Source organism: Macaca fascicularis, chromosome 17 (assembly GCF_037993035.2).
Source record: "Macaca fascicularis isolate 582-1 chromosome 17, T2T-MFA8v1.1".
NCBI classification, from domain to species: Eukaryota; Metazoa; Chordata; class Mammalia; order Primates; family Cercopithecidae; genus Macaca; species Macaca fascicularis.
The window spans coordinates 97,405,580-97,429,534 of NC_088391.1; the positions used below are offsets into that span (position 1 = coordinate 97,405,580).

The 23,955-nt window shown below is 40.6% G+C and overlaps 1 long non-coding RNA gene across 9 annotated transcripts in view; it reads left to right on the forward strand.

Annotated features, from left to right (window-relative positions):
- Nucleotides 1-23,110: 23,110 nt before the first annotated feature.
- Nucleotides 23,111-23,955, forward strand: part of LOC102118671 (uncharacterized) — a 135,803-nt gene continuing 134,958 nt past the window's right edge. For 7 of the 9 annotated variants that reach the window (XR_012426502.1, XR_012426496.1, XR_012426503.1 and 4 more), the window contains exon 1: nucleotides 23,111-23,247. This is a non-coding gene — a long non-coding RNA (uncharacterized lncRNA). The remainder of the gene's footprint in view (nucleotides 23,248-23,955) is intronic. The other 2 variants (XR_010582670.2, XR_010582666.2) reach the window with 2 other exon arrangements.

Consider the following 23,955-nt stretch of genomic DNA (forward strand, 5'->3'; position numbering starts at 1 on the left):
AACTCAGACTTAACAGACTTGGAATTTGCTTTTTATTGTATAAATCAATTTTAGCGGTATTTGTAAACAGTAGTAAGATGCCAAGATGTGAACATTAAAGACTTTTAAAAATATTCAGAAGTATATACAATATAATGTTTCAGATAAACATTATAGCCTTATGCTCAGCTTTGAAACGAAAAAAATTCTTTGCCCAAAGAAGAAATATTTTTTACATTTTTATAAGTTATCTGTTATTGATATTGCAACTCTATCCCAAGCACTGTATTTTCTTAGTATTAATTAGATAACCAGAGTGGTAAAATAGATTTGCAATCTATAGAGCGAAGATTTGTATTCAGAATAAATACAGAACTCTTAAAAATGAACCAAGAAAAATTTAAATACCCAATAGGAAAAAATGGCAAATAGTATAAAAGAAGGAACAAAAAGCCAAGAACTGTTCAATCATACTAGCCTTTAGAGAGATGCAAAATAAAATAACAGCTTCACATTTATTCTGTTGGCAGATGAGGAAGTAGGAAAACAGGAATATGTATACATCCCTGGTAAAATTGCAGAGTTAGTACCACCTCTTTAAAGAGAAACTAAACAATATTGAATAAAGTTGATTCAGTAACTTCACTTCTAGGGGTGTTTATTAATCCATTTTCACACTGCTGATAAAGACACACCCAAGACTGGGCAATTTACAAAATAAAGAGGTGTAATTGGAATCACAGTTCCATGTGGCTGGGGAGGCCTCACAATCATGGCAGAAGGCAAGAAGGAGCAAGTCACATCTTAGGTGGATGGCAGCAGGCAAAGAGAAGTTGTGCAGGGAAACCCCCCCTTATAATACCGTTAGATCACATGAGGCTTATTCACTATCATGTGAACAGCATGGGAAAGACCCGCCCCCATAATTCAATCATCTCCCACCTCCCACCGGGTCCTTCCCATGACACATGGGAATTATGGGAGTTAAAACATGAGATTTGGGTGGGGACATAGAGCCAAACCATATCAGTGTCTGTTCCAGAGAAACTTTTACACTAATGCACAAGAAGATTATGCAAAATGATGATCTTTGCAGCATCGTATATAGTAGTAAAAAGTAGAAGCAACTTAAACATAACTTTTTAGTGTAACGGCCCAAAAGCCCCGATTTAATCCCATAATACAATATAAAGTATGTGACATATGTAGAACTAGATCAGCATGGATCAAACTAAAAAATGTAATTGAGTGTAAAAGGCAAGCTTCAAAGCAACTAACCAGCATAAAACAGTAATGTAAATTTATAACACTGAAGCAATGGCATATAGACTTCAAGTATGTATTCTTATGCAGGTGAAGTACAAAAACAAGTCTGAGAATGTTACCCACCACTTTCAGATTATATGATGCCTCTTGGGAGACAGAAATAAATAATAGAAAGGAAGAAGGTCATTGCTTTAGTTTATGATGTTTTATTAATCTCTGAAAATAAAAGATCTGAAGCAAATACTGCAAAATGATAATATTTGTTTAACCTCTATAGTTGGGTGTTATATTTTGGTGTTACATTACCTTTTCTATAGGTTTGAAATATATTATAATAATATAACACAAAATGTAATTAATTAGGGCTGGGCACAGTGGCTCATGCCTGTAATCCCAGCACTTTGGGAGGCTGAGGCAGGCGGATCACCTGAGGTCAGGAGTTTGAGACCAGCCTGGCCAACATGGTGAAACCCCTTCTCTACTAAAAATATAAAAATTAGCTGGGCGTGTTGGTGCCTGCCTGTAATCCCAGCTACTTGGGAAGCTGACGCAGAAGAATCACTTGAACCTGGGAGATGGAGTTTGCAGTGAGCCAAGATCACGCCACTGCACTCCAGTCTGGGTGACAGAGTGAGACACTGTCTCAAACAAAAACAAAAACAAACAAAAATATGTAATGAATTGGATGTGACTTCAAGTTGAATGTGTTAAAATGTATTGTTTCACCTCTTTTCTTTAGCTTTCCCAGTCTATCCTTCCAAGGTAAGTCCTGAGCAAACCTCGTTTTGATATGCTTATAGAGGTGAAAGCTTTATTGCAATTAAGTAAGTGCATCACAGAGTGTTCCGGACATTGAGACTCGATTAGGCAACTCCTGATCTATCCGTAAATGTCAGTGCAGTGGGAGTTCTAAAGAATAAGCTAGGTGCTATCCATGTTGGCAGATCTTAGGGAGGAGACATCTGTCCGAGGACCCAGGAACTAGTTTTGGAGGTAACAGAGAGGGAAGAGTGTGAGGACATGGGAGGCGGAGGTGCTTAACCTCATGACTCTGCATGATGTATATGGCCAGGGAAGTTGAGGTAGGCACAAACCCCTTCAGCACAGGCTGGTCAGGCAGTGAGCCTCTTCATGTGGAGAGTCTGGTACAAACAAGCAGCAAACAGCACTTCACCAGCATGAGGTCCAGCGAAGATAAAGGCGGATGGACTGGGAGCATGGCTTCATGACCAGGAACTGCTTCGGGGAAGCCATTTCCCAGCTAGAAAGGTGGGAGGTGATCGTGGGAAGTAACAGAGCTGATGGCGTGAGGTGTGGTTTTGAGCAAACTCTGTCTGCTGCGCTCTACCTCACCATCATCACCTTTTCATCTGTCAGCACGTACAGCAGTGGGCTGGGAGGTTGTGGTTCTAGCACTTCTACAGGTAAAGGCTCACGGGGAAATTTATATTTGGCTCTGGGCTCTGGTGAAGATGAGGCAGGGTGGTTGGGCTGATAGCCTGAGCAACCCCAATGACTAGCTGTGTGGAGGAAATACCTGTAAATTGATGCGCATGATTCCAGAAGTGTATGGGATTTTCAGACACTGATGATCTGTTTGCTCTGATTTCACAAAGTCAGAAGCTGGTACCTCATAACAAAAAGGGAGGTGGAAGCCAGTAGGTTCTGTTCACAAATTACATTTGATTGACCTACGCAAAAAAATGCCTGAATTTTAGTCTCATGTGTTTATGAAACAATGAAGAGAACTAAATTTGGAAAATGTCACCCTCCCAGCCCCAACCCCAAAATTTTGTGTATCTTTTCTTTCCAGCTTTTTTTAAATTGGCAAAACCTTTCATTTGATATATATCCAGTTATGTATTTAGTTGTTTGCAGAGCTGAGTAAAGCATTCATGATATCACTTCTTTTTAAAGTGAAGCATAGTGTTCTTTTTAAGCTGCATATCAAAAGGTAAACAAGTAGAGAAACTGCTCCTTTGAAGATTCTGCATAAGTCTGTTGCTAGTTAAATTTTCCTTGCAGAAATCAAACAGGGTTTCTTGTTGCATGTTTACCGAGCCCCCTTTTCTCCATAAAATATAAAATGCAGGGCTGCAATTTTCCCATTTGTTAATTTTTCCCATTGGGCCCATTCCTTCCTTTTAAAATATCTTCTTTTTTTCTAATCTACCTCGTTTAGCAGTGAATATGGAGGATTACAAACATTCTTGTTAGATATAAAACATTCCAGGAAATTTAATTTCTTTAGTCATGGATTTTAGCTGTAATGATCCTGCACATTTGTAAAACATCCCTGCGATGAGAAATGTGAACCCCTTATTCATTATCTGGAGACAAGCATTATTATTATCATAATTTTGCATCCTGTGTAACTGAGTCACAGGAAATGAACCAGAAATAAATCATACCTACAGTGTAATTTGCAAAAGAATGTAGGAAAAAAGTAGGATGATTGCATCATGCCTTGGACACTTGCACCCTAGAGTACAGTGCAGCTGCTTTACCCTTCAGAGAAGACAGGCTTTCAGTGGTTTGGATCTGGGTGGGAGGAGGTGGGGGGCAGTGAAGGCATGTTTAGGGTTGCTGCTGATGTTGGACAACATTACAAGGCATTCCCTTATGCTTCCATGACACGCCTATACCCTCAGTATGGCCTGTCCATGCAGCCCCAAGCCCCATTTCCCTAGGCCTGGAGCCTTGCTGGGTGCTGCGCCCAGGCACTGCTGCTTCTTTGGGGTTGCCTCAGAAGTCCATGTGAACCAGTATGGTCTTGAACCTAGGTTGAATTCCTCATGGCCCTGTGGACCTGGCAAGTCTCTGGTTCTATCAACATGTTCAGAATCCTTCGTGGTCCAAGCCCTTAGCCCCAGGAATTTTCTCTCATCAAAGTGCTTCCAGGGCCTGGCACAGAGAGGCTCATGCCTGTAATCCCAGCACTTTGGGAGGCCAAGGCAGGCAGATAGCTTCAGCCCAGGAGTTCAAGGGCTGGGAAACATGGCAAAACCCCATCTCTACTAATAAGACAAAAATTAGCTGAGTGTGGCGGTGTGTGCTTATAGTCCTAGCTACTCGGGAGGCTGAGATGGGAGGATGGCTTGAGCTGGGGAGGTCGAGGCTGCAGTGAGCCATGATCACAACACTGCATCCCACCCTGAGTGACAGAGCAAGACCCTGTCTCAAAAAAAATAAAAAAAGACAAGAAAAAAACCCTGCTACCAAAAACAGAGCTGATGTTTTTGAGGAAAAAACAAAACAAAACAAAACTGAAAAGCCATGAAGGGAAGGATCCTCGTGTGTGTCTTCTGGGATGGGTAAGTCAGTCTCCCCAGCGACTCCCTCCTGCTCAGAACGTAAAGCAGGATTCCCTGCCACAGTTTACTCCACCTGACTGGTTTAGGAACACCTGGGTCCACTAGGGAAAGTAGGAGAACTGATAGAAGTGGCAAAACAGAGACGGTCCCTTGACTCTCGCACTCGAGACTTGGACAGGTGGCGTCCATGTTCACTGTGAGTGGGGCTTTGAGTTCTGGAAGTGTACTGTTAGCGCCACTGGTGTTTATTTCTTCTTTCAGTGTAGAAATGAATGAATGAGTTCTGCTCTAGCAAAAAGTGCCTGTGATCTGAAATAATTAGTATCACAACCAGAGAGGATGCTATGTGACTGGTAAATCATACAATTGAGGAATCACATTTAAAAATTAGAGTTATCAGGAACACCTAAAAAGCTGGCTATTGAAGTAAGCCCCTGGAGCTTTGTTGACACTTATCAGGAGGCAGAATGTAACCTCCTTGGCTGATTCTCCAAGGGATGCTGCCACAATTCAGTAGTAGATTCACATACCATGAGTTTATAGGGAGTGTGTTGAATTTTGGGGGACTTTTTCGCTTGATATTTATACAATTAGCCATGGCTTTGGCTGGGGCGGTTCAGACAAAAAAGGCCAGTAGGAAGTAACCAGAAACAGGAGAACCTACAGATATGTTGCCTTTTTTGGTGTATGTGGGACATAGTACGAGAAACTCTCATGGGAACTTTGAGAAAGGAAACATACCATGTCTGTCACTAACCGGGGAAAAAAAATGTCACTGGGCCAGTAAGCATTGAGCAGAACAATAAGAACTTCCTGGTGCCAAGAGTCAGGACAAATGTGTGAAAGGGAATGAAGGGACATTACCATACTGAGCCTTTCAAAGGAAAATGCTAAGTAAACCGAGAGATGCTTGTCAATATTTGGATAAGGAGACATGTCTCAGTCTGATTTTTAAGGCATGCTACAAAAAAAAAAATCTTGAGAAACTTTGTACTGTATTCACACTATCAACAACAATAATACACTTGGAGTTTGGGGTGGCCATTCTCATGGTAATGAAATGTGTTTCAACAGTGATCTCCTATTGTGAGCCTTGGGGCTGCATGTCTCCAGGCTCTAGGGAGGCACGGATGGAGGGACGCCGCCCCCACATTGTGGCCACAGCATGCCTTTGTGAGCCTCAGCTGTGAGCTTCTCAAGTCCTCAATGGGCAGGCAGGGCACACTGAATTAGGACCCATTGCTGCTTCATTTATCCACGACACAATTTATAAACAGCAAGTATATTACTTGTTTCACGTTTTATTTGTTAGGTCATTTCTAGCAAAAGCTGAGCACATGCACCCACATATAGGGCAGCTGTGCCTCCAGTCAACCCAGTAGGAAGAAAATTGCAAACATTATTGAAATAAAATTGGATGGATGGCTGCTTTCAAGGAGCACAGCCTCCCACCTGCTTTCCTGAACCAACCATGGCGGGGAAGTTGGATGCGCTCTTACCAGTTTTGCTGGTGCTTCCCTATTCTCCATTTCGACCATGCTTTTAAAAAAGGCATTTGGATCTGGAAGGAAAAATGCAATAATCCAAATCTTTGGCCTCAGGTTTTGAGAGGTGTCTGTTATACTAAGAATCTAAAAAGGAAAGCAGAGAAATTCAATGGAAAGAAACAAAAAACCAGCTTTCTCCTTTCTCTTTAGCAATAACAAAGGAAGGAGAGAGAGCAAGAGTGAGAGAAGAAAATAAGACTCTTCTATTTTAACACTTTAGTGTATAATGGCATATGAATAATATCATCATTTTTCTGCCATTTATTCAGATGTGAAGGAACTCAGTGAATAATAATAGCTGCTGTCAAAGGTATTTATATTTAAAAGGTCTTTATGTAAAAAAAAAAATTTTTTTTGTCAGGACTGATTTTTCTCTGAGAGGATCCCTCCATCTCCTAGCAACCAATATGGCTATCTTTTTGAATAGCTGCTGCGTGTACAGTGGGTGCATAACCTTTATGTGGAAGCATTTGCAAATTTAGTAGTCAGGACTCATATGAATTCAAAGCAAGTTGTTAAACTGATCTCAGAGCCAGACTTGTGATAGAAGTCTCAGGGGGTCTCTTCTGTTGGCAAGACCAAACACATGTGATGGGCACGATCCCCTTCCTGTGTTGACTGCATGTTCTGCAAATGAAAAACAGCCCCTTAAATAACCTGTTCACAGAACTTTTATCTATTTAAAAAGAAGAAAAACAAGCTAACCTGAGGAAAGCCAAAGATTTTGCTTTGCAAATTACCATCCTAATGGAAAGATTCTATCTCAAGAAAGAAAATGTCTAGCAGGAGTTTATTTATTAAAAAAAAAAAAAAGTAAAGAGTAATGGAAACATCTGGAACTCAATCATCTCTTTTGCTACTACGTTTTGATTATTTGTAATATATTAATGTCATTTTCATTCCTTTTAAATCTTACAACAGGGACTTTCTGCATATTCAGAAAACATTGGCTAAAGTTCCTAATCTCTGTCTGAGATAAACATTATAATAAACAGATGATAAATAAATAATCTGTGACGTAAAATTCATAGAATGAGAAGAGACAGAGACAGAAACAGAAATGGTTTCTTGTAATTTATAGTTCTACAAGGCTGTGTTTAGCAGTAGAATATTATCATTAAAATTTTTTAAAAAAACAATATTTGTCTCCTGGAGGCATGCACCCTGTTAAAATGAGTATATGGTTTTAAAAGAAGAACATTTACATAATTTCAAAAGCCTTCAAAAATGAACTCTCTAGGCTGGGCGCGGTGGCTCATGCCTGTAGTCCTAACACTTTGGAAGGCCAAGGTGGGCAGATCACAAGGTCAAGAGATGGAGACCATACAGGCCAACATGGTAAAACCCTGTCTCTACTAAAAATATAAAAATTAGCTGGGCGTGGTGGCATGTGCCTGTAGTCTCAGCTACTTGGGAGGCTGAGGTAGGAGAATCTCTTCAACCTGGGAAGTGGAGGTTGCAATGAGGAGATCTTGCCATTGCACTCCTGCCTGGGCCACAAGAGTGAAACTCCGTCTTAAAAAAAAAAAAAAAACAACCAACCAACCAACCAAACAAACAAACAAACAAAAAACGAACTCTCTGAACCAGACTTCCGCATGTGAAGTACTTAGAGAAGGCACAGAAATCTCCGGCGGTCATCAGCACGTGGTGAGGGTGAAGCTGCTCGCCGTGCCACCACACACTGCTGCTCTTTGTTCTCTGTCCCACTGAAGGTGAACGAAGCTGACTTTAGGCGTAGTGGTGAGGTTGGCAAGATTTGTCATCGGAGAGTCCTCTTCCCCCTTTTTATTTACTCTTTCTCTTCTTGCTTTTTCAGATTTCACCTCTCTTTACCATCCAAACAGGAAACATTCAGATCACCAGATATGACACTTTTCTATTTACAGAATTATTTTACTTCAGTTTTCTTTCACTTGCCTTCCATGTAACTATGCATTTTAAGTCTCTTTCATGGTTCCCAAAAAACCTTGTTCCCCTTATTAAAACGTTTTCAGGAATCTGTAATAACAGTCCCTGAAGTTTTTGGAGTGCTTTACAGCCTCAAAGGGACTTTCACTTTATCTCATTGATCTTCACAAGGACCTTGTAGGTATATGTTATTTTTTATTAACACCACCATTTTTATACCTAAGGAAATGGAGCTTTGGAGAGATGACCTGACTTGCTTGAGCTCATAAAACTAATACAGACGGTGCGAGGGGTCAAGAGCAGGTCAACTTGGTAGAAATCATTTGCTCTTCCCCTTCGATCACAATACTTCTCAGAAAGCAGTTGGAAAGGCACTCCTGGAGGAAGACATTTGGTGAAAAATGACACCAGGCCTACATTAAGACTGCAGCTGAAATGAACCCTGAGTTAGTCCTTAGGGGGTCACCAGGAAGTCGGAGGAAGGAGATCAAGTTGCTTCCTATTGACACCACTTGCGTGGAGAGGTGCATACCAGGCAGGCTTTTGGGGTGGAGGAGTCTGTATTGCTTCATCCCAGGCTTCTTGTCGGTCCTGGAGCTGGTCCTGTAGTTGATCAGGTCTCTATCCTCAGACCAGTGACAACAACATTGTCTGCAGGCTTAGAAATGCAGAATCTCAGACTTCGTCGCAGACCGACAAGGTCGGAATCTCTGAGGAGGTGGCCCAGGACTCTGTGTTAGTATGCCCTTCCTCCTCCAGGTCGTTCTCAGCCACATTGCCGTTTGAGAACCACTGCTGCAGATGCCTGCCCTATGTTATGTCTGACTAACGGAAACCCTCATTCCCAGCGTCTAAAGTTGTCACCCTCAAGAGCTTCTTCCTTCCTCCTAGATCTGGATGTAGCTTCTTTTCTAGAAGAATTTATTTTCTCTTAGTACTTGAAATTGATATCTTCTTAACTGACTTCCTAAAACTCATTGATTTTGTTCCTGTCATCTTTTATCTTGAATGTGACAGTTCTAACTACATATTGAAGCTCAAGGAGTTTCTAGGTTTCTGAAAGATATTTTTACCTTTTCAAAATAGAAATGGAAAAAGAGAAGATGATATTTTTGGGAAAAGAAAAAGGAAGAATTGCATAAAATAAATTAGAAAGGAAAACATTTGGAAATGTATGTTAGCTGTTGATACTGATACTGATTTGTTCTGGGAGTGTTCTACAGTTCTTATACAGGATGCAAAAGATGCCCTATATGAGGCAATCATAATCACAAAACTGACTTTGGCTGTCTTCCTGTAAGTACGAGACAGTGGACAGTGGATCAATTCAGCTAAGAATCTAGTTAATTCAGAGAGAAAAGTCTGATTGGTTATTCAGGGCTGTTAGGTCCACCTCCCCACCTGACCGTGCATGAGATATTCTCTTTTAATGAAATATTTTGATATTCTAGAGATTTTAAAATTACATCACTGTTAATTATTTACATCTATAGCGTGTGGAAAGGTGGATTTATTGTCATTTGCCAGCCAAGCTCTATGTGTGCTTTAAAAAGACACCAGTCCTTTCAATTTTTAGAAGACATTATATGTTATTCTTCTGAGCCTTTATTTAATCCTAAACACACATGTGTAGACACACACTCAGATAAGCTGTGTTTTTAAGCAAATGTGTCACCAAGCTTTGTTTGAGACTATAGATGAAAATAAGACATCCTTCACATTGTGCTCCTCCCGCTTGAAAGCTTTTCCTTTATACATTTGCACAGGGTGAAGCCAGATGGGAGTGCTGAGCTTCAGCGAGCAGCTACGCAAGGTTACTTGTGCTCAGCAAAGGCTTCTAGAGTAACTGGTGGCTCCAATAAACTTTCCTGATTCTGTCCAGAAATCCTCAACTCCGACAATAAGAAGTGGGTTGAGGGGCAATTTGAATACATAATCAAAAAGCATATAATTGAAGACTGAACTTGAGCTATAGCTTCATGTATTGTCTCTGCATTGTTCTATTTTAATAGCTCCATATGGAGACAATAAAGCAACATGACAAATAGTCTGTTAAGTTTCAACGCTTTCTCTCTGATTCACATTCATTCTCTCTTGTCAAGTTACCAATCCCATCCCCCAATTTTTCAATTTTTCTCCTAATTTATAGTACTTGAAAAAATACATTTTTCATTTATAATTAACTGGCTGTCTGACTGAAAACAGCAGAGCTACTACTAAAAACTTTTTCTTAAGTAGCTCTTCATTTGAAGAGAAAATATTGACTCAACTAGGTTAGGAAGATACAGAATGTAGTTACCTTTACATGATACTTTTTATTTATTCCTTCTTAGGAATCATTTCAATTTTATTTTTAGTTTGCAGACAAGTATCTTTCTTTAGCTTCCTTGTTGACTTCACCACTACCTCTTGGTTTCTTAATGTAGGCAGTTCTCTGGACATTTTATGAAGAAAAGTTTTATCTTGATTTTCAGACATTCTAAAACTCTTTTGTTTTGAAGAAACAATTCAAAATACTTCAAGTAAAATGCCTTCACTGTAGTATTCTACCTGATTACTTATCATTATCAAGGCTGTTTATAGCTTTGACCTTCTTTCATTAATGTGCTATTCTGCAATGCAGACTTACAAAATTCCTTGTTTCTGTTCCTAAAATGATGATGCTGGATATGGAGACAACTTTTCGGGCATGAGCAAGAATTAAAATAAACAAAACACTTCAAAGATCTGAAAGAAAGATCAAGGATTTCTGTCATATAATATAATTGTGAAATTGTGGAATCACACAGTTTAGAAAGGAAGTAAAACGAAAACAAAAACCAGCCCTCTGGTGCTAGACAGACGTCAACCTCACCGTTTGAATCACATGGTTTTCCTTTCCAATTTTTAGAATCCCAGAGGTAGAATTTCTGCATCTTCTTTAATAGTCTTTGTTCTTGTTATCTTGCTCAGTAGCTTGTGTCCTCTACTTCATAGAAATAAAAGAAAGATATCACTGCTACTATCAGGATTTGGAACGTTTCTAGACCAAAGAAAATCCAATTCCTTATTTCTTTATGGCTCCTGCAGAGTCGAGGCCAGGACTTCTGATACTACTGTAAGGATTACAGGAAACACGCAACTACACCCTCTTCCTCATCTCAGTGAATTACTCCATGGAGTCACTGGAAAATCATTGTTGGCACTGTCTTTCCTCCCTCCCTCCCTTTTCTTCTCTTCTTTCTCTCTTTCTCTCTTTCTCTCTCTCTCTTCTCTTTCCTCTCTTCTCTTTTTTTCTTTCTTTTCGGAGTCTCGCTCTGTCACCCAGGCTGGAGGTGCAATCTTGGCTCACTGCAACCTCCACCTCCCAAGTTCAAGCAATTCTCCTGCCTCAGCCTCCCGAGTAGCTGGGACTACAGGTGCCCACCACCATACCTGACTAATTTTTCTGTTTTTAGTAGAGACGGGAATTCGCCATGTTGGCCAGGCTGGTCTCCAATTCCTGCCTTCAAGTGATTGTCTCACCTCAGCCTCCCAAAGTGCTGGGATTACAGGCTGAGCCCCTGCATGCAGCATTGTTGACCCTTTCTCTCCCTCTCTCCTCACCTTTCTGGGCACCTTTCTAGTCTGTTCACTTCACTCCAGCCCTCACTGCCTTCTTATCACTGCCTTTGCCTAAATTCATAAACCCATATGTCTTTCTTGATCTACATTAACTCCTCTGAATATATCTTCCAGTCCTAGGGCTCTTCATTGGCACTCTTTTGCTCTAAGGATAAATTCCAAACCCTATCACAGGCACAAATGACCCTGTGTGCTTGGTTCCCTAGTCAACCTCATCTACCCGAAAAGCTAGTGTCGGTGCCGCCCCCAGGGGCCTCCGTAGAATCCTGCATTTTCTCCACTGTAACAACCAACACTTTGTGTGGTCCCACAGCCTCCAATCAATTCTGTGAAGACCAGCAGTGTCTTATTTACTGACATATTCTCAGAGCAAGGCTTGTCACCCAGTCCATAGTAAACCTGCAGAAACCACCAGATGACTGGTATAAAAACAATGGTCGCATTTAGCTGGGTGATGAGGGATGGTTTCAAGGATGATCTGGGACCTTGTGCATCATACATTCATCATCATTAAAAGATAAAGGCTTAAAAGATAGCTACTGGAGGACTACAGTAATGTTTTTATTTGGTTTTATTTTAGTGTATTCTCGCATTATTGTGATTAACTTCTTTGACAGTGGGCCATGATGATGCAAGCTGGGTATCATTCCTGCAGCCCAGTGAAAGCTCACACAAGAATGAAATCCACACAAGAATGAAATCCACACCAAAGTGAAATGTCCATGAAACATGGGGAAAAGAAAGCCCTGCACTTCACATGACTAATGCTAGAATCTTCCTTGAATTTACAATTAATGGAACACAATAAATGTCCTTAATTGATACGGGCACCTATCCTGAACTTACAGGTGGCAGGATGCCAGGGGTATCAGAAAAAGCTTTCTAGAGGAAGGGATGGTCAGGTTGAACTATGAAGGAGGAGCAGGGCTTACACCTGCAGTGGTATGGGGATCAAACAGCCGATGTCTTAGGCAGATGAAGCATTATGTAGTGTAGTATGAAGTAAGATGTGCTTGAGAAGCCCATCTAAAAGAGTGAGGAAATTGGTGTGAGGAGGTAAAGGTGAGATATCAGGACGAAAGAGAGAACAGGAGTCAGATGATGCAGGCCTGTGAACCACTCTGAGGAGTTTTGGATGGGATATTTAAATAACAAGGAACACTTGACGGATTGTGAGCAGCAGAGGGCAAAGCCATGTTTGTGTTTTAGAAAGGTAATTCTAGAAAATGGAATGGAAGAGGCAAGAAGAGAGGTGGGGAAAGCAGTCAGGAAGCAGAATTCTTGAGAGAGATGGTGGTGAGCATACGCAGAATGCAGGGTGGAGTCCAGAGGCACTTAGAAAACAGTGAATGGGACTTGCTGATTGGCTGGGTGGGGGGAGATGGAAGGAAATAGCCAAAAATCAAGGTGCTGCCCCCTGTTCCTGGCAAGGGCGGGTGAGTTGGTAGTTATATTATTCACTGAGATAGAACAGGTCTCATATTGGGCTTTGCTGAATTAGAAGTATTAGTAGAACATCCAAGTAGAGATGTCCATTGGACACTTTTGTGTAAAGGTTTGAAGTTTGGAACCTTGTTGGTGGGAGATTTAGATTTGTTAGTCATTAGCAGAGACGGTTATTGACACTCTTAGAATAAATGAGAACAATCAATGACAGTGAGTAGAGTGAGAAGAGAAAAGAGACAAGGACAGAAAGTTGTAATATTCAATATTCAAGAGGCTCGTAGCAGCAGGGCTGAGCAAAGGCGGCTGAGGAGGAGCAGCTGGAGAGGCGACTGGGAAGCTAGGATTGTCGAGGGACTGGGGGTCAAGAGAACCTTGAGAAGCGGGAGCGGCCAGTGACACAAGTGATGCCAAAGGACACAACAGTGACTTTTGTGGAAATGATTTCAGTAGAGAAACCAAGGTGAAAGGCACACTGTGGTGGACTGAAGGCAAAATGGAAGATGAAGAAGATGACCAGGCAAATGTAGATAGTACTTGCCGATGACACAGCTTTTTATTTGCCAGGGAAGGAGATGATTTTGAGGTAGTTCTTTTTCCCTTTCTCTTTTTCTTTCAATGTGCATGGTTTATGTTTTTAAAAGTTGTTGACACGGACCTGCTAAAACCTTGGCATTTGAAGGCGTGGGGTAGGTGGTGGGTGCTCGTGATGGTGTGGGGAGGGCAGGCTCAGGGGTACATCACACAGATAAGGTGCCTGGTGAGGGGCACACCCAGACTCAGTTTCAGCCTTGGTGCAGCACCGAATGAGTGCAAAGGAAGGGAAGCCTTTTCATAATTGATGTTTTTACAAAGCTGCCCTAAATGCTTGCAGGACTGTGGTGGAGGAAAATGGCATTTAGTAACTGATTGAATGAGGTCTGGAAGACACGTAAAAAGGTAAAGTCTGGAGGACAGGAGAACAAGGCCCTAGGAAGGGGGACGCGTCTTCCCAGTAAACCAGAAAAGAAAGGAAAGGGTGTGTGTCATTGTACACAAGAAGCCTGGCTTAGTATGAGAGGTTGGGAGAATTCCTCTCTTCTCATATCAATTTTTCCTGTGAAGAAGGAAGAGAGAGATCATCTGTTGAGAGAATGGGTCAGAGGAGGTTTGAGGAAAGTTGAAAAGTTTTGAAACCACTTCTCTAGTGAGTTGGGGAGGAGGCTGATTATAAGAATTGCCAAGTTCCTACTGTGCCATTCCATTTTACTATCGTAATTTTCCACAACATTTCAGTTCCTTACGTGCTTTTGTCAAGAAAATGTGGCATCTGTAGGAGGAAGGTTTTTCTCTGAAATTAAACATGTTTGAAATGTTCATTGAATCTCTGATCATTAGAGAAATGCGAGTCAAAACCACAATGAGCTACCATCTCACATCAGTCAGAATGGCTACTATTAGAAAGTTAAAAAACAACAGATGCTGGTGAGGTTGTGGAGAAAAAATGCTTTTACACTGATGGTGGGAGTGTAAATTAGTTCAACCATGTGGAAGACAGTGTGGTGATGCCTCAAAGACTTAGAGGCAGAAATACCATTCAATCCAGCAATCCCATTACTGGGTATACACCCAAAGGAATATAAATTATTCTATTATAGAGACACATGCATGTGTACATTCATTGCAGCACTATTCACAATAACAAAGACGTGGAATCAACCAAAATGCCCATCAATGATAGAATGGATAAAGAAAATGTGGTATTTATACACCATGGAATATTATGCAGCCATGAAAAAGAACGAGATTGTGTCCTTTGCAGGAACATAGATGGGAGCTGAAGGCCATTATCCTTAGCAAACTAAGGCAGGAACAGAAAGCCAAATACTACATGTTATCACTTGTAAGTGGGAGCTAAATGATGAGAATTCATGGGCACATGGTGGGGAACAACACATACTGGGGTCTATCAGAGGGTAGCGGGGGGTGGGTGGGAGGAGGAAGAGGATCAGGAATAATAACTAATGGATGCTGGGCTTCATACATGGGTGATGGGATGATCTGTGTAGCAAACCACCATGGCACATGTTTACCGATGTAACAAACCTGCACATACTGCACATGTACCCTGGAACTTAAAAGTTGGAAGTAAAAAAAAAGAAAAAAAAGAGAAATGTTTGTTGAGCCTGGATGTGGTCAAATTCTCACCAACACGGGACTGTACTGATTCACCTTCTTATCTCTGCTCACAAGCCTAAACACCACAGGGCAGCAGCCCATGGCTCTGACGGGGCAGCTCTCTTCCTGTTTACCATCGCGGTGGATTGCTGCTCTCTTCCAAGTCAGTCTAATGAGATACAATGAGTCTTGGGAAAATACTAGGAAACTGGATATTTGAAAACAAGAAGGTCGAATGACATGAGAACTCTCTAGATGATGGATTCTGAGAAAGTGAGAATGCTGACTTGGAGTTCAAGAAAGGGCTGGGAAGGCTGAGAGGAAATCCTGAAACAGCCTCCTTGAAATGGGTCTGGCTGTGCACCGTGTCCAGGACTTTCCAGCTTGCTGTCTACAGATAGTTCCTTGCCTCAAGCTTTGAGTAGTCTATTTCTTTTTACGATGATGGCAAATGTGTGGGCAGACAATCTCCAAGCTTCCGACCCCTCATTAATTTGTAATATGGTCGATTGTTGTCACTAAATATAAAACGATTTACCTGCACTTAGAAAGGAATTGGCTTAATACACCGCGTGACCACAGGGCATTGTCTATTCCATTTCCCCCTGGCTATCTTTCCCTTTCAGACCTTCACGCTGCTGTGCATAAAGAGAGTGCACAACGAGAAATGCCCACCTCACCCCAGCAATCCATGGGAGTAGCGGTTTCAATCGCCTGCTTACTTTCTTTCATTGCCCACGTGATCCCTCCCTCCACCCTTTCACCATTTAAAAGAAATGAAAGGAGCAAACCTAAACATGAGTTTCAAGCTATTCCTGTACCAGGAACAATATATTCTTAAGCACTACATGCATCCTAAATTTGTCTCGATGTGGTCCATTTATTTTAATTTGGGACTGTCAACAGAAAAGAAAAAGAAGAAGTAATTAAACTTGTGACTAGCATGGAAAAACATTTTAGGCCCTAACGCGGCAGCGTGATCCCACCAGTTTCACCAGATTTCTTCTACTTGTCAGATCAAAGTCTCAACTCCTAAAACTCAGCCGTGCTTTGATTAATTACTTCATACAATGAATTTGCAAATTATAGTTCTATGTGATTTATGTCATTTTTAGCTTCAATCAGATTTTTTTTTTTTGGTTGCTCTGTTCACTGAGCCAGTCAGCTTTCACCTTGGAGAAAGCATGTTTTAAAATTGCCTTACAGTGTTTTGTGCTCCAAGAAGGGTGAGACATAAGAATTTTCGATAATATGTTGTAGCTTAATGAGAATGTAGGAGAAACCCGTTATACCAGTTGGAGATCGGGCTTGAAAAAATGGATTTCCTTCCTACTATCTCCAAGTTCATTGGCTGTGCTTCCTCCCTTTTTCCTGTATGCCTACATTTCTCTCCACCACCTGGGTCACTTACATCAGAAATATAAAGCATTAAAAGAATAGAAATATAAAGCATTGCTTTTAGGCTTCTTTCCTTATTTTCCCCCATCTGCAATTTCTAGTTTAAATAAATAAGGCTGAATTTATTTGAAATTATTACGTTTGTTCTCTCCAAAATTAGATGGTAGATGGAATGACTTTTAGGAAAACTGCAACACAATTTATGGTGTGTCCTTTTGAATGGGAGACAAGAAAAGGCTCCTCCATGCTCTGCTAGCTCAGATTATATATTGAAAGTAGAAAAAAATCTCCTGTCCAGAACCCGAAGCCACCTGAGTCTTTGCTTTTCGGATGTGATTTCAGGTAGGACTGACAGCTTTGTGGTCTTTGTGTTCTTAAAATATTGATTTAGTGAGGGCTGTGCTCACGTCCCAAGGAGTCTGAGGTTTTGGTTTTTAAGGAGATGCGGGGCAGTTCATGGAGTAGGGCAACTACAGTGAAGACTGAAAACACAAAGTAGGAAAGAAACAAGCAAACCAAAAGAGACAACCTTACAAGAGACTGTCACCAGCTACCCAAGCAGACTCAACGCACATTTACAAGTCACAACTGTGCGTATTTCCAAATGAAATAAACCAAGGAACGTAAGTTGCAATAAACACAAGTCAGCACAGACAGCCCTGCATTCATTTTTAAAATAAAAATCCCACAACTATGATATGAACATTATAAATATTAATATTTCCCTTCTTATTGAAAATGATAGCCATGACAGAAGTGTCATCCATGAGGCCAAAAGAGAATAATATTGCCAAAAATCTTAAAGAAATATTTGTATTAATATTATGAAAGTCATACAAACCACATTACAGCTAATATAGAAAATAGAGGGGGCCGGGCATGGTGGCTCATGCCTGTAATCCCAGCACTTTAAGAGGCCGAGGTGGGTGGATCACCTGAGGTCAGGAGTTTGAGACCAGCCTGGCCAACAAGGTGAAACCCTGTCTCAACTAAAAATACAAAAATTAGCCAAGTGCTGTGGTGTGTGCCTGTAAACCCAGCTACTCTGGAGGTTGAGGCAGGAGAATCACTTGAACCTAGGAGGTGGAGGTTGCAGCGAGCTGAGATCACACCACTGCACTCCAGCCTGGGCTACAAGAGTGAAACTCCATCAGAAAAGAAAAAGAAAGAAGAAGGAAGGGAGGGAGGGAGGAAGAGAAAGGGAAAGAAAGAAAGAAAGAAAGAAAGAAAGAAAGAAAGAAAGAAAGAAAGAAAGAAAGAAAGAAAGAAAGAAAGAAAGAAAGAAAGAAAGAGAAAGAAAGAAAAAGAAAGAAAGAAAAAGAGAAAGAAAGGAGGGAGGGAGGGAAGGAAGGAAGGAACGAAGGAAGGAAGGGAGGAAAAGAAAGAAAGAGAGAAAGAAAGAAAGGAAGAAAATAGAGGGAACAATAATCTATAATTCCACCTCCCTTATATATCTACTCTTGATTTTTTGGGTGCATTTCTTTCCAGTCTCTATTTCTTAAGCATAGATTAATGTTTACCTTGTAATCAGAGTTTAAATATGTTTTTGTTCATTATTTACTTCCTATTACATCATAAACACTTTTTATATTACTCCTAGACCGCATAATGTTTCAAGTGAATACACTATAATTTACATAACCATTCCATGATTTGCAGTTATTTATTTTTTCTCAGTTATTTAATATTATAAATAATGCCGGAATGAACAGCTTGGGGCATATAAGCATTTTAGATTCATTTCTTAGCCTAGATTCCCAAAAGTGCAATTACTGGGTCAAAGTTTTTGATGTATTTACTGCCAAATTATTTTCTATTTATAATGTCAAGAGCAATATATAAAGTATGAATCTTATACAAGTTGGCAGACATTTTATTATAACTTTAAAAACAGTTTTATTCATTTATTGGTGAAAATACTTTTCTTCAATCTTTATGTGTTTGATTTCCATGAGGGTCTGTATGTTTCCAATACAGACTCCCTAGTTATCATTCTGCCTCCCTGAGTTATCTATTCATCCTTCTGATCTAGCTGTCACTTCCTTTATTCATCCCTTCCCTTATCATCTTGAGTGGTTAACTCCTAACCTTCATCTTACTGACATACTGGAGTATTCCTCTTTCTTAAAACATCATCTTCCTTTGTCTCCTCTCACACCACCCTCTCCTATTTTCTCTTCTCTTCAGCACCTTCTCTCAGTGTATTTCAAAGATTTGGGACGTCTCTGTTTGGTTCACTATTCTCTTCTCACTTGCCACCCCCTTGCTAGATGATTCCATCTTTCCCTGTGGCTATAAATACAATTCATATGTAGACAACTTCTGTATGTTCAGCCAGATCTGTCCTCTGACTCGTATTTCTAATTGTCTACAGTAGGTCTCAAATGAAACATCTCTAAAATAATATCGCTAAGGCCAACTTCTTAAATTTCACCCCGAATTTATTTCTCTCTATTTTCACCATCTGAGGAGTGGCATTCCCACTCACTGCTGCTCCAAGGAGACATTTCTGGGCCCTCCCTTCCTCCTTCTGCCTGTGCACGTTCCTCACTGCAACACTGCCTCCGAACCTGTCTGTTTTCTTCCATCTTCACTGCCACCTCCATAGTTTAGGCCACTGAAATTTATGTAGACTCTCACCAATTTTAGCTAACTTCCTCTCTGCTCCACATTCTTTTGTCGTTATGCAGCCAGAAGGTTATTTTAAAAACAAAATTAGATTGTGTCTCTCCCTTGCTTATAATTCTTCAAAAGCTTCCCACAGCACTTGAAATAAGACCCATATTCCTCAATCAGGTCTGTAAGATCAGGCACGATTTCCCCCCAGCTACTTCCATCAGCTTCTCTCTTGCCATCCTTACCTCTCAACTGTCCAGCCACATCCATTGCCCCTTCTCGGACATGCCAAGTACCATCTTGTGTCAGAGCCCGAGATGAGCCTGGATCATGCATTCCCTGATTCCTTACCTGGATCTCTGTGTTTCATCTGTCAGCTCTTGCTTTAATGTCCCCTTCTCAGAGAGAAATGTCTACACTTTCTTACTGAAGACATTTCCCCAGACTTTTAATTTCTATGATAACATTTGTTTCCTTGAGAACCCTCAAAACAGTTTGAAATTGTACCTTTCAGCACTTTGTTTGCTCATAAATAAGCGAATATTTGTCTCCCACTCTGAGCTGTGAGCTCCACAGGGTCAGAGATCCTGTCCATTTACACCACTGTACCCCGAAACTGACAAAATACCTGGTACCGTGCAGCACTCAATGCATAGTTACTGGATGAATGTTCACCAACAGCATTTTGTCTTTTGGACAGTAGGGAGGCGCTGTAAGATCTCAACTGTGGAAATGGTGTTTGGCAAGAAGAATGATGGTGGGGAATTTGGCAGAAGCCTAGAGAATGGGATTACAGAGGGGCATAACTGGAATGTGAGTGAACTAGTCAGGTGCCTGTTGAAGTCTTGAGGCTAGAGATGAGGCAAGTCCACACTAAGGAGACAAGACGTCCCGCATACTAAGTACAATGCTGAGTGCAAACTCAAGAGTCCATTCAGTTTGGCAACCAACAAGCTTGCTTTGTAAAAGCAGATTTACGGGGTCAATAGGGACAGCCGACACATTGCTTACGGTTGCAGGCTGGAAGAGAAGCCTGACACCAGCAGGCGTGGAGATTCCTTGAGGAGCTAGGCTGTGAGAGGACAGGGAGTGGGGTAAGAAGAGAGAGTGTGGGATTGAGGGTGGGATTTTAATTTTAAAAGAAACAACTTGAGCACACACTCTTATTTTGTAGGGGGCACAAATGGAATAGAGAGGGAGATGTGCAGACATCTCGAGCTTCAGCTGATCTTACAAGCACAGAGGTCTTTCGTGGGAGGCAACGTGCCTGCAAATGTCTGAAGTGTCTAAAATATCAGAACTTATAAGTCACATTTTCATATAAAAGTGAATTAGAAGCCATTTGAGAATACAGTGCTAATTCATATATGCGTACATTCATAACTTGCATAAATATGTTAAAAGTTGTTTGGAAATGTGACCCAATGACATGGATCCTACTTCTAGACTTTGGAAAATATCTGCATATGGTTCTTATCCTTTAGCACTAACATGACACATATAAACAGATGCAAATAGCTAAAAGGGGCCTGTAAGCTACTTTATAAGCACGGCAGGCAAATACTTCACCAAGCGTCTTGGCATGGTGAATATCACCTCTGCCTACCTACACTGTGGGCGAAAGACTTTGAGTTATGATATAAAGTCATGGATCTCAGAATTAGGAAGGATATCTGAGGAACTTAGCAGAATGATCTAATCAGTGTCAGGGGGATTTCTTCACCTTTTCAGAGTAGTGGTCACCCAGCCTGTTGGAATGTGCCCCTCCAAGCATGCTGAAATTTACAGAGATGATAAGAAGAAAGTTAACATAGGGATGAATATTGTCAATGTTTTGCTTATTTCCTTCTAGTCTTTTAATTATAGATTTACAAACTTGCGAATATATAGTGTGTAGTTTTGTTATCTTTTTTTCTCGCAGTATTACATCATAGGCGTAGCTCCCGACCAGCATGAGCTGCGTAATGTCTGCCTTGCACTGCATTCTGCTGTGTGAGTGAACGAATAATTTATTTACCTACTCTCCTGATGTTTGACGTTAACAGTATTTTACCACTATAAATAATGTTGTTACAGACATGCTTGTGCCTGAATGTCTATGCCTATCTCTATTTCCTTAAGATAGATCCTGAGAAGCGGAATCAATTTTAGTGTTTTAAGGTATAATTTATTAACAACTTCTAGGAAGTGTGTACCAAATTTTAGACCTAACATACTTCTTGTACTAATACAGGGTGTCTCATTACTATCAAGATATTTTTAAAAGCCTTTTTGTTACTTTGATAGAAACTGAACGGTACTCTGTTTTGAAACCATATGCCTCTGTTTATATATAAGTGACAGTAATTGTCATTATTCATCTGAAATTTGTCTTGATTGGTTTGTTGGTGCTCTTTGTTCTTTTTTTTTTTTTAAATTAAAATAATGGTATACATTTCCCTGGTCCTGTCTCAGTCATTCTCAACCCTGGCTGTGCATGAGAATCACCTGGGGTGCTTTTAATAAGTATACTAATGCCAGGCCCCTTCCCAGTGATTCTGGTTTCACTGGCCTGGATTTGGGGTATGAGCATTGGTATTTTTTCAATTCCCTCGGTTGCTTTCCCTGCAGCCCGAGTTAAACACCATCAATGTAGACTCTCCAGATATTAACCTGCTGCCTTCTTATGTTCTCCTGTTTGGCAAGTTTATAGATGTTCACATTTTTGACAATAAAATCTAAGCATGGGTTGCAGAGGGTTTGAGGTATGTACTCAGATACTGGACTGTCTGGGTTTAAGTCCTGCTTTAGTCCTTTGTAAGTTATCTCACCTTGAGTAAGTCACCTTATCTCTCACTGCCTTGGGTTTCTCTGCTGTAAACTGAGATTAATTTATAGTGTGCACCTCATGTCTTTGTTAGAAAGATTAAATTGGCTGGTATTTATGAAGCTTATACAACAATGCCTAGTACACTGTAAGCATTAGACAAGTGTAGGCAGTTTTTTCCTTTTCGTTTCTTTTGTTGGTTTTAGTCTAAGAAAGTATTTTCCTTCCCTAAGATCAGGTAAGTATCAGCGTATATTCTCTCCCAAGTTGCGTGTTTAATTTTTTTCTTATCGATTTCATTGCCTCTGAAGTCTGTATTTCTCTCAGTCCTGGGATGAAGTTGATGTAGAAGAACAAGCCAATCCACTGGAGCCCCAAGGAGCTGATGTTCAATTTCTCTAACCCTGCATTCCACCTTGACCACTTATTCCTGATTTCAGGAGACCAACCAAATTTGGTTTGGGGTGTTGTTGCTTAACTTTCAACACCCATGTAAAATGACTCTGATATGTACTTTGTCATATGTTTTAAACTTGTTTCTCTGCTTAACTTGGGCCTTATCAACTCATATTTGTCTGCACACTCTCTGGATCTCAAAGACAGACCAACTGTCAAGAGGCTACAAATTACTTTCCAAATACCTGATGATGACAGATTCAGCATACCTCTGCAAAAATCAAAGGGAGAGAACATTATGGCAGGCACATGAGCACAAACTGATGCAAAACGACCATCATTGCAAAGTATTTTACTTCCATGGTATCCAGAAAAGGTGATTCATGGTATGAAGATGAGAAGTTTGATCATGAGATTTTGAAATGAACCTCAAGAATGATATGCGAAAGCACATCTTGGTAGCTTTTGTTCTTTCCCTGATGATCACCTCCTGCTCACACAGTCACTTCTTCCTTCAATTCTCCCAGATGTTGGAAGTCAACCTCATTGTTTCGGTTCATGAATTATATTGTGCAATAAGTTAAATGAAAGGAGTTGAATTGCAACAAAAACAACAGTAAAATTTTTATGAATTTCACTTTAGGGAAGAGTATAAACATCTTCTTTGTTTTTAACTTATCAATTTTCCATCAGCTTTTTAGGAGCAGCCTTTCCAGCTTGCTTTTAGGAATGATAGCATCAGCAAACACAGGAGAAAGAGGCTGTATGGGCCAGCAGCTGTAAGACGCCAGGATATTGGAAGCTTCAGATGGTATGTCTGAGTCATGCTCAGTTTTGTGGTCCCTGTTTTTATTTCCCAAAATGCTTTAATAGTGACAGAGGGTATTGAAATGTATGGCTATCCTGAAAGTATCTGGAGTCTTGATCCAGTTTTACAAGGCTGGAATATTTGCATTCTTTATATCTTGTAAATTACAATCACCAAATGCTTCTATAGAGAATTTTTTTGGCTATAAATCTCTGGAATAAGTTAATAGTGCATACTTTTTAACTTTTATGAATGGCACATTTTTAGATATGGGTTTGTTTTTTGTTGTTGTTGTCGTTGTTGTTGTTGTTTTGAGACAGAGTCTCTCGCTGTCACCTAGGCTGGAGTACAGTGGCACAATTCTAGCTCACCGCAGTCTCAAACTCACAGGTTCAAGTGATCCCCCAGCCTTAGCCTCCTGAGTAGCTAGGACTCCAGGTGCATGCCATCAGGCCTGGTTATTTAAAACAATCTTTTTTTTTTCTCGTGTAGATGGGAGTCTTGCTATGTTGCCCAGGCTGGTCTCGATCTCCTGGTCTTCCTTAAATAATCCTACCTCCTTGATTTCCCAACGTGCTGAGATTACAGGTGTGAGCCACCATACCTGGTGGAGATATATGATTTTTAAAGCCATAAATGCTCATATTTGCAAAGGAGCTGAGAGATCTAATACTAGGATTTAAGTCCACTGCTGAGTTAGAAGCCTGGCAT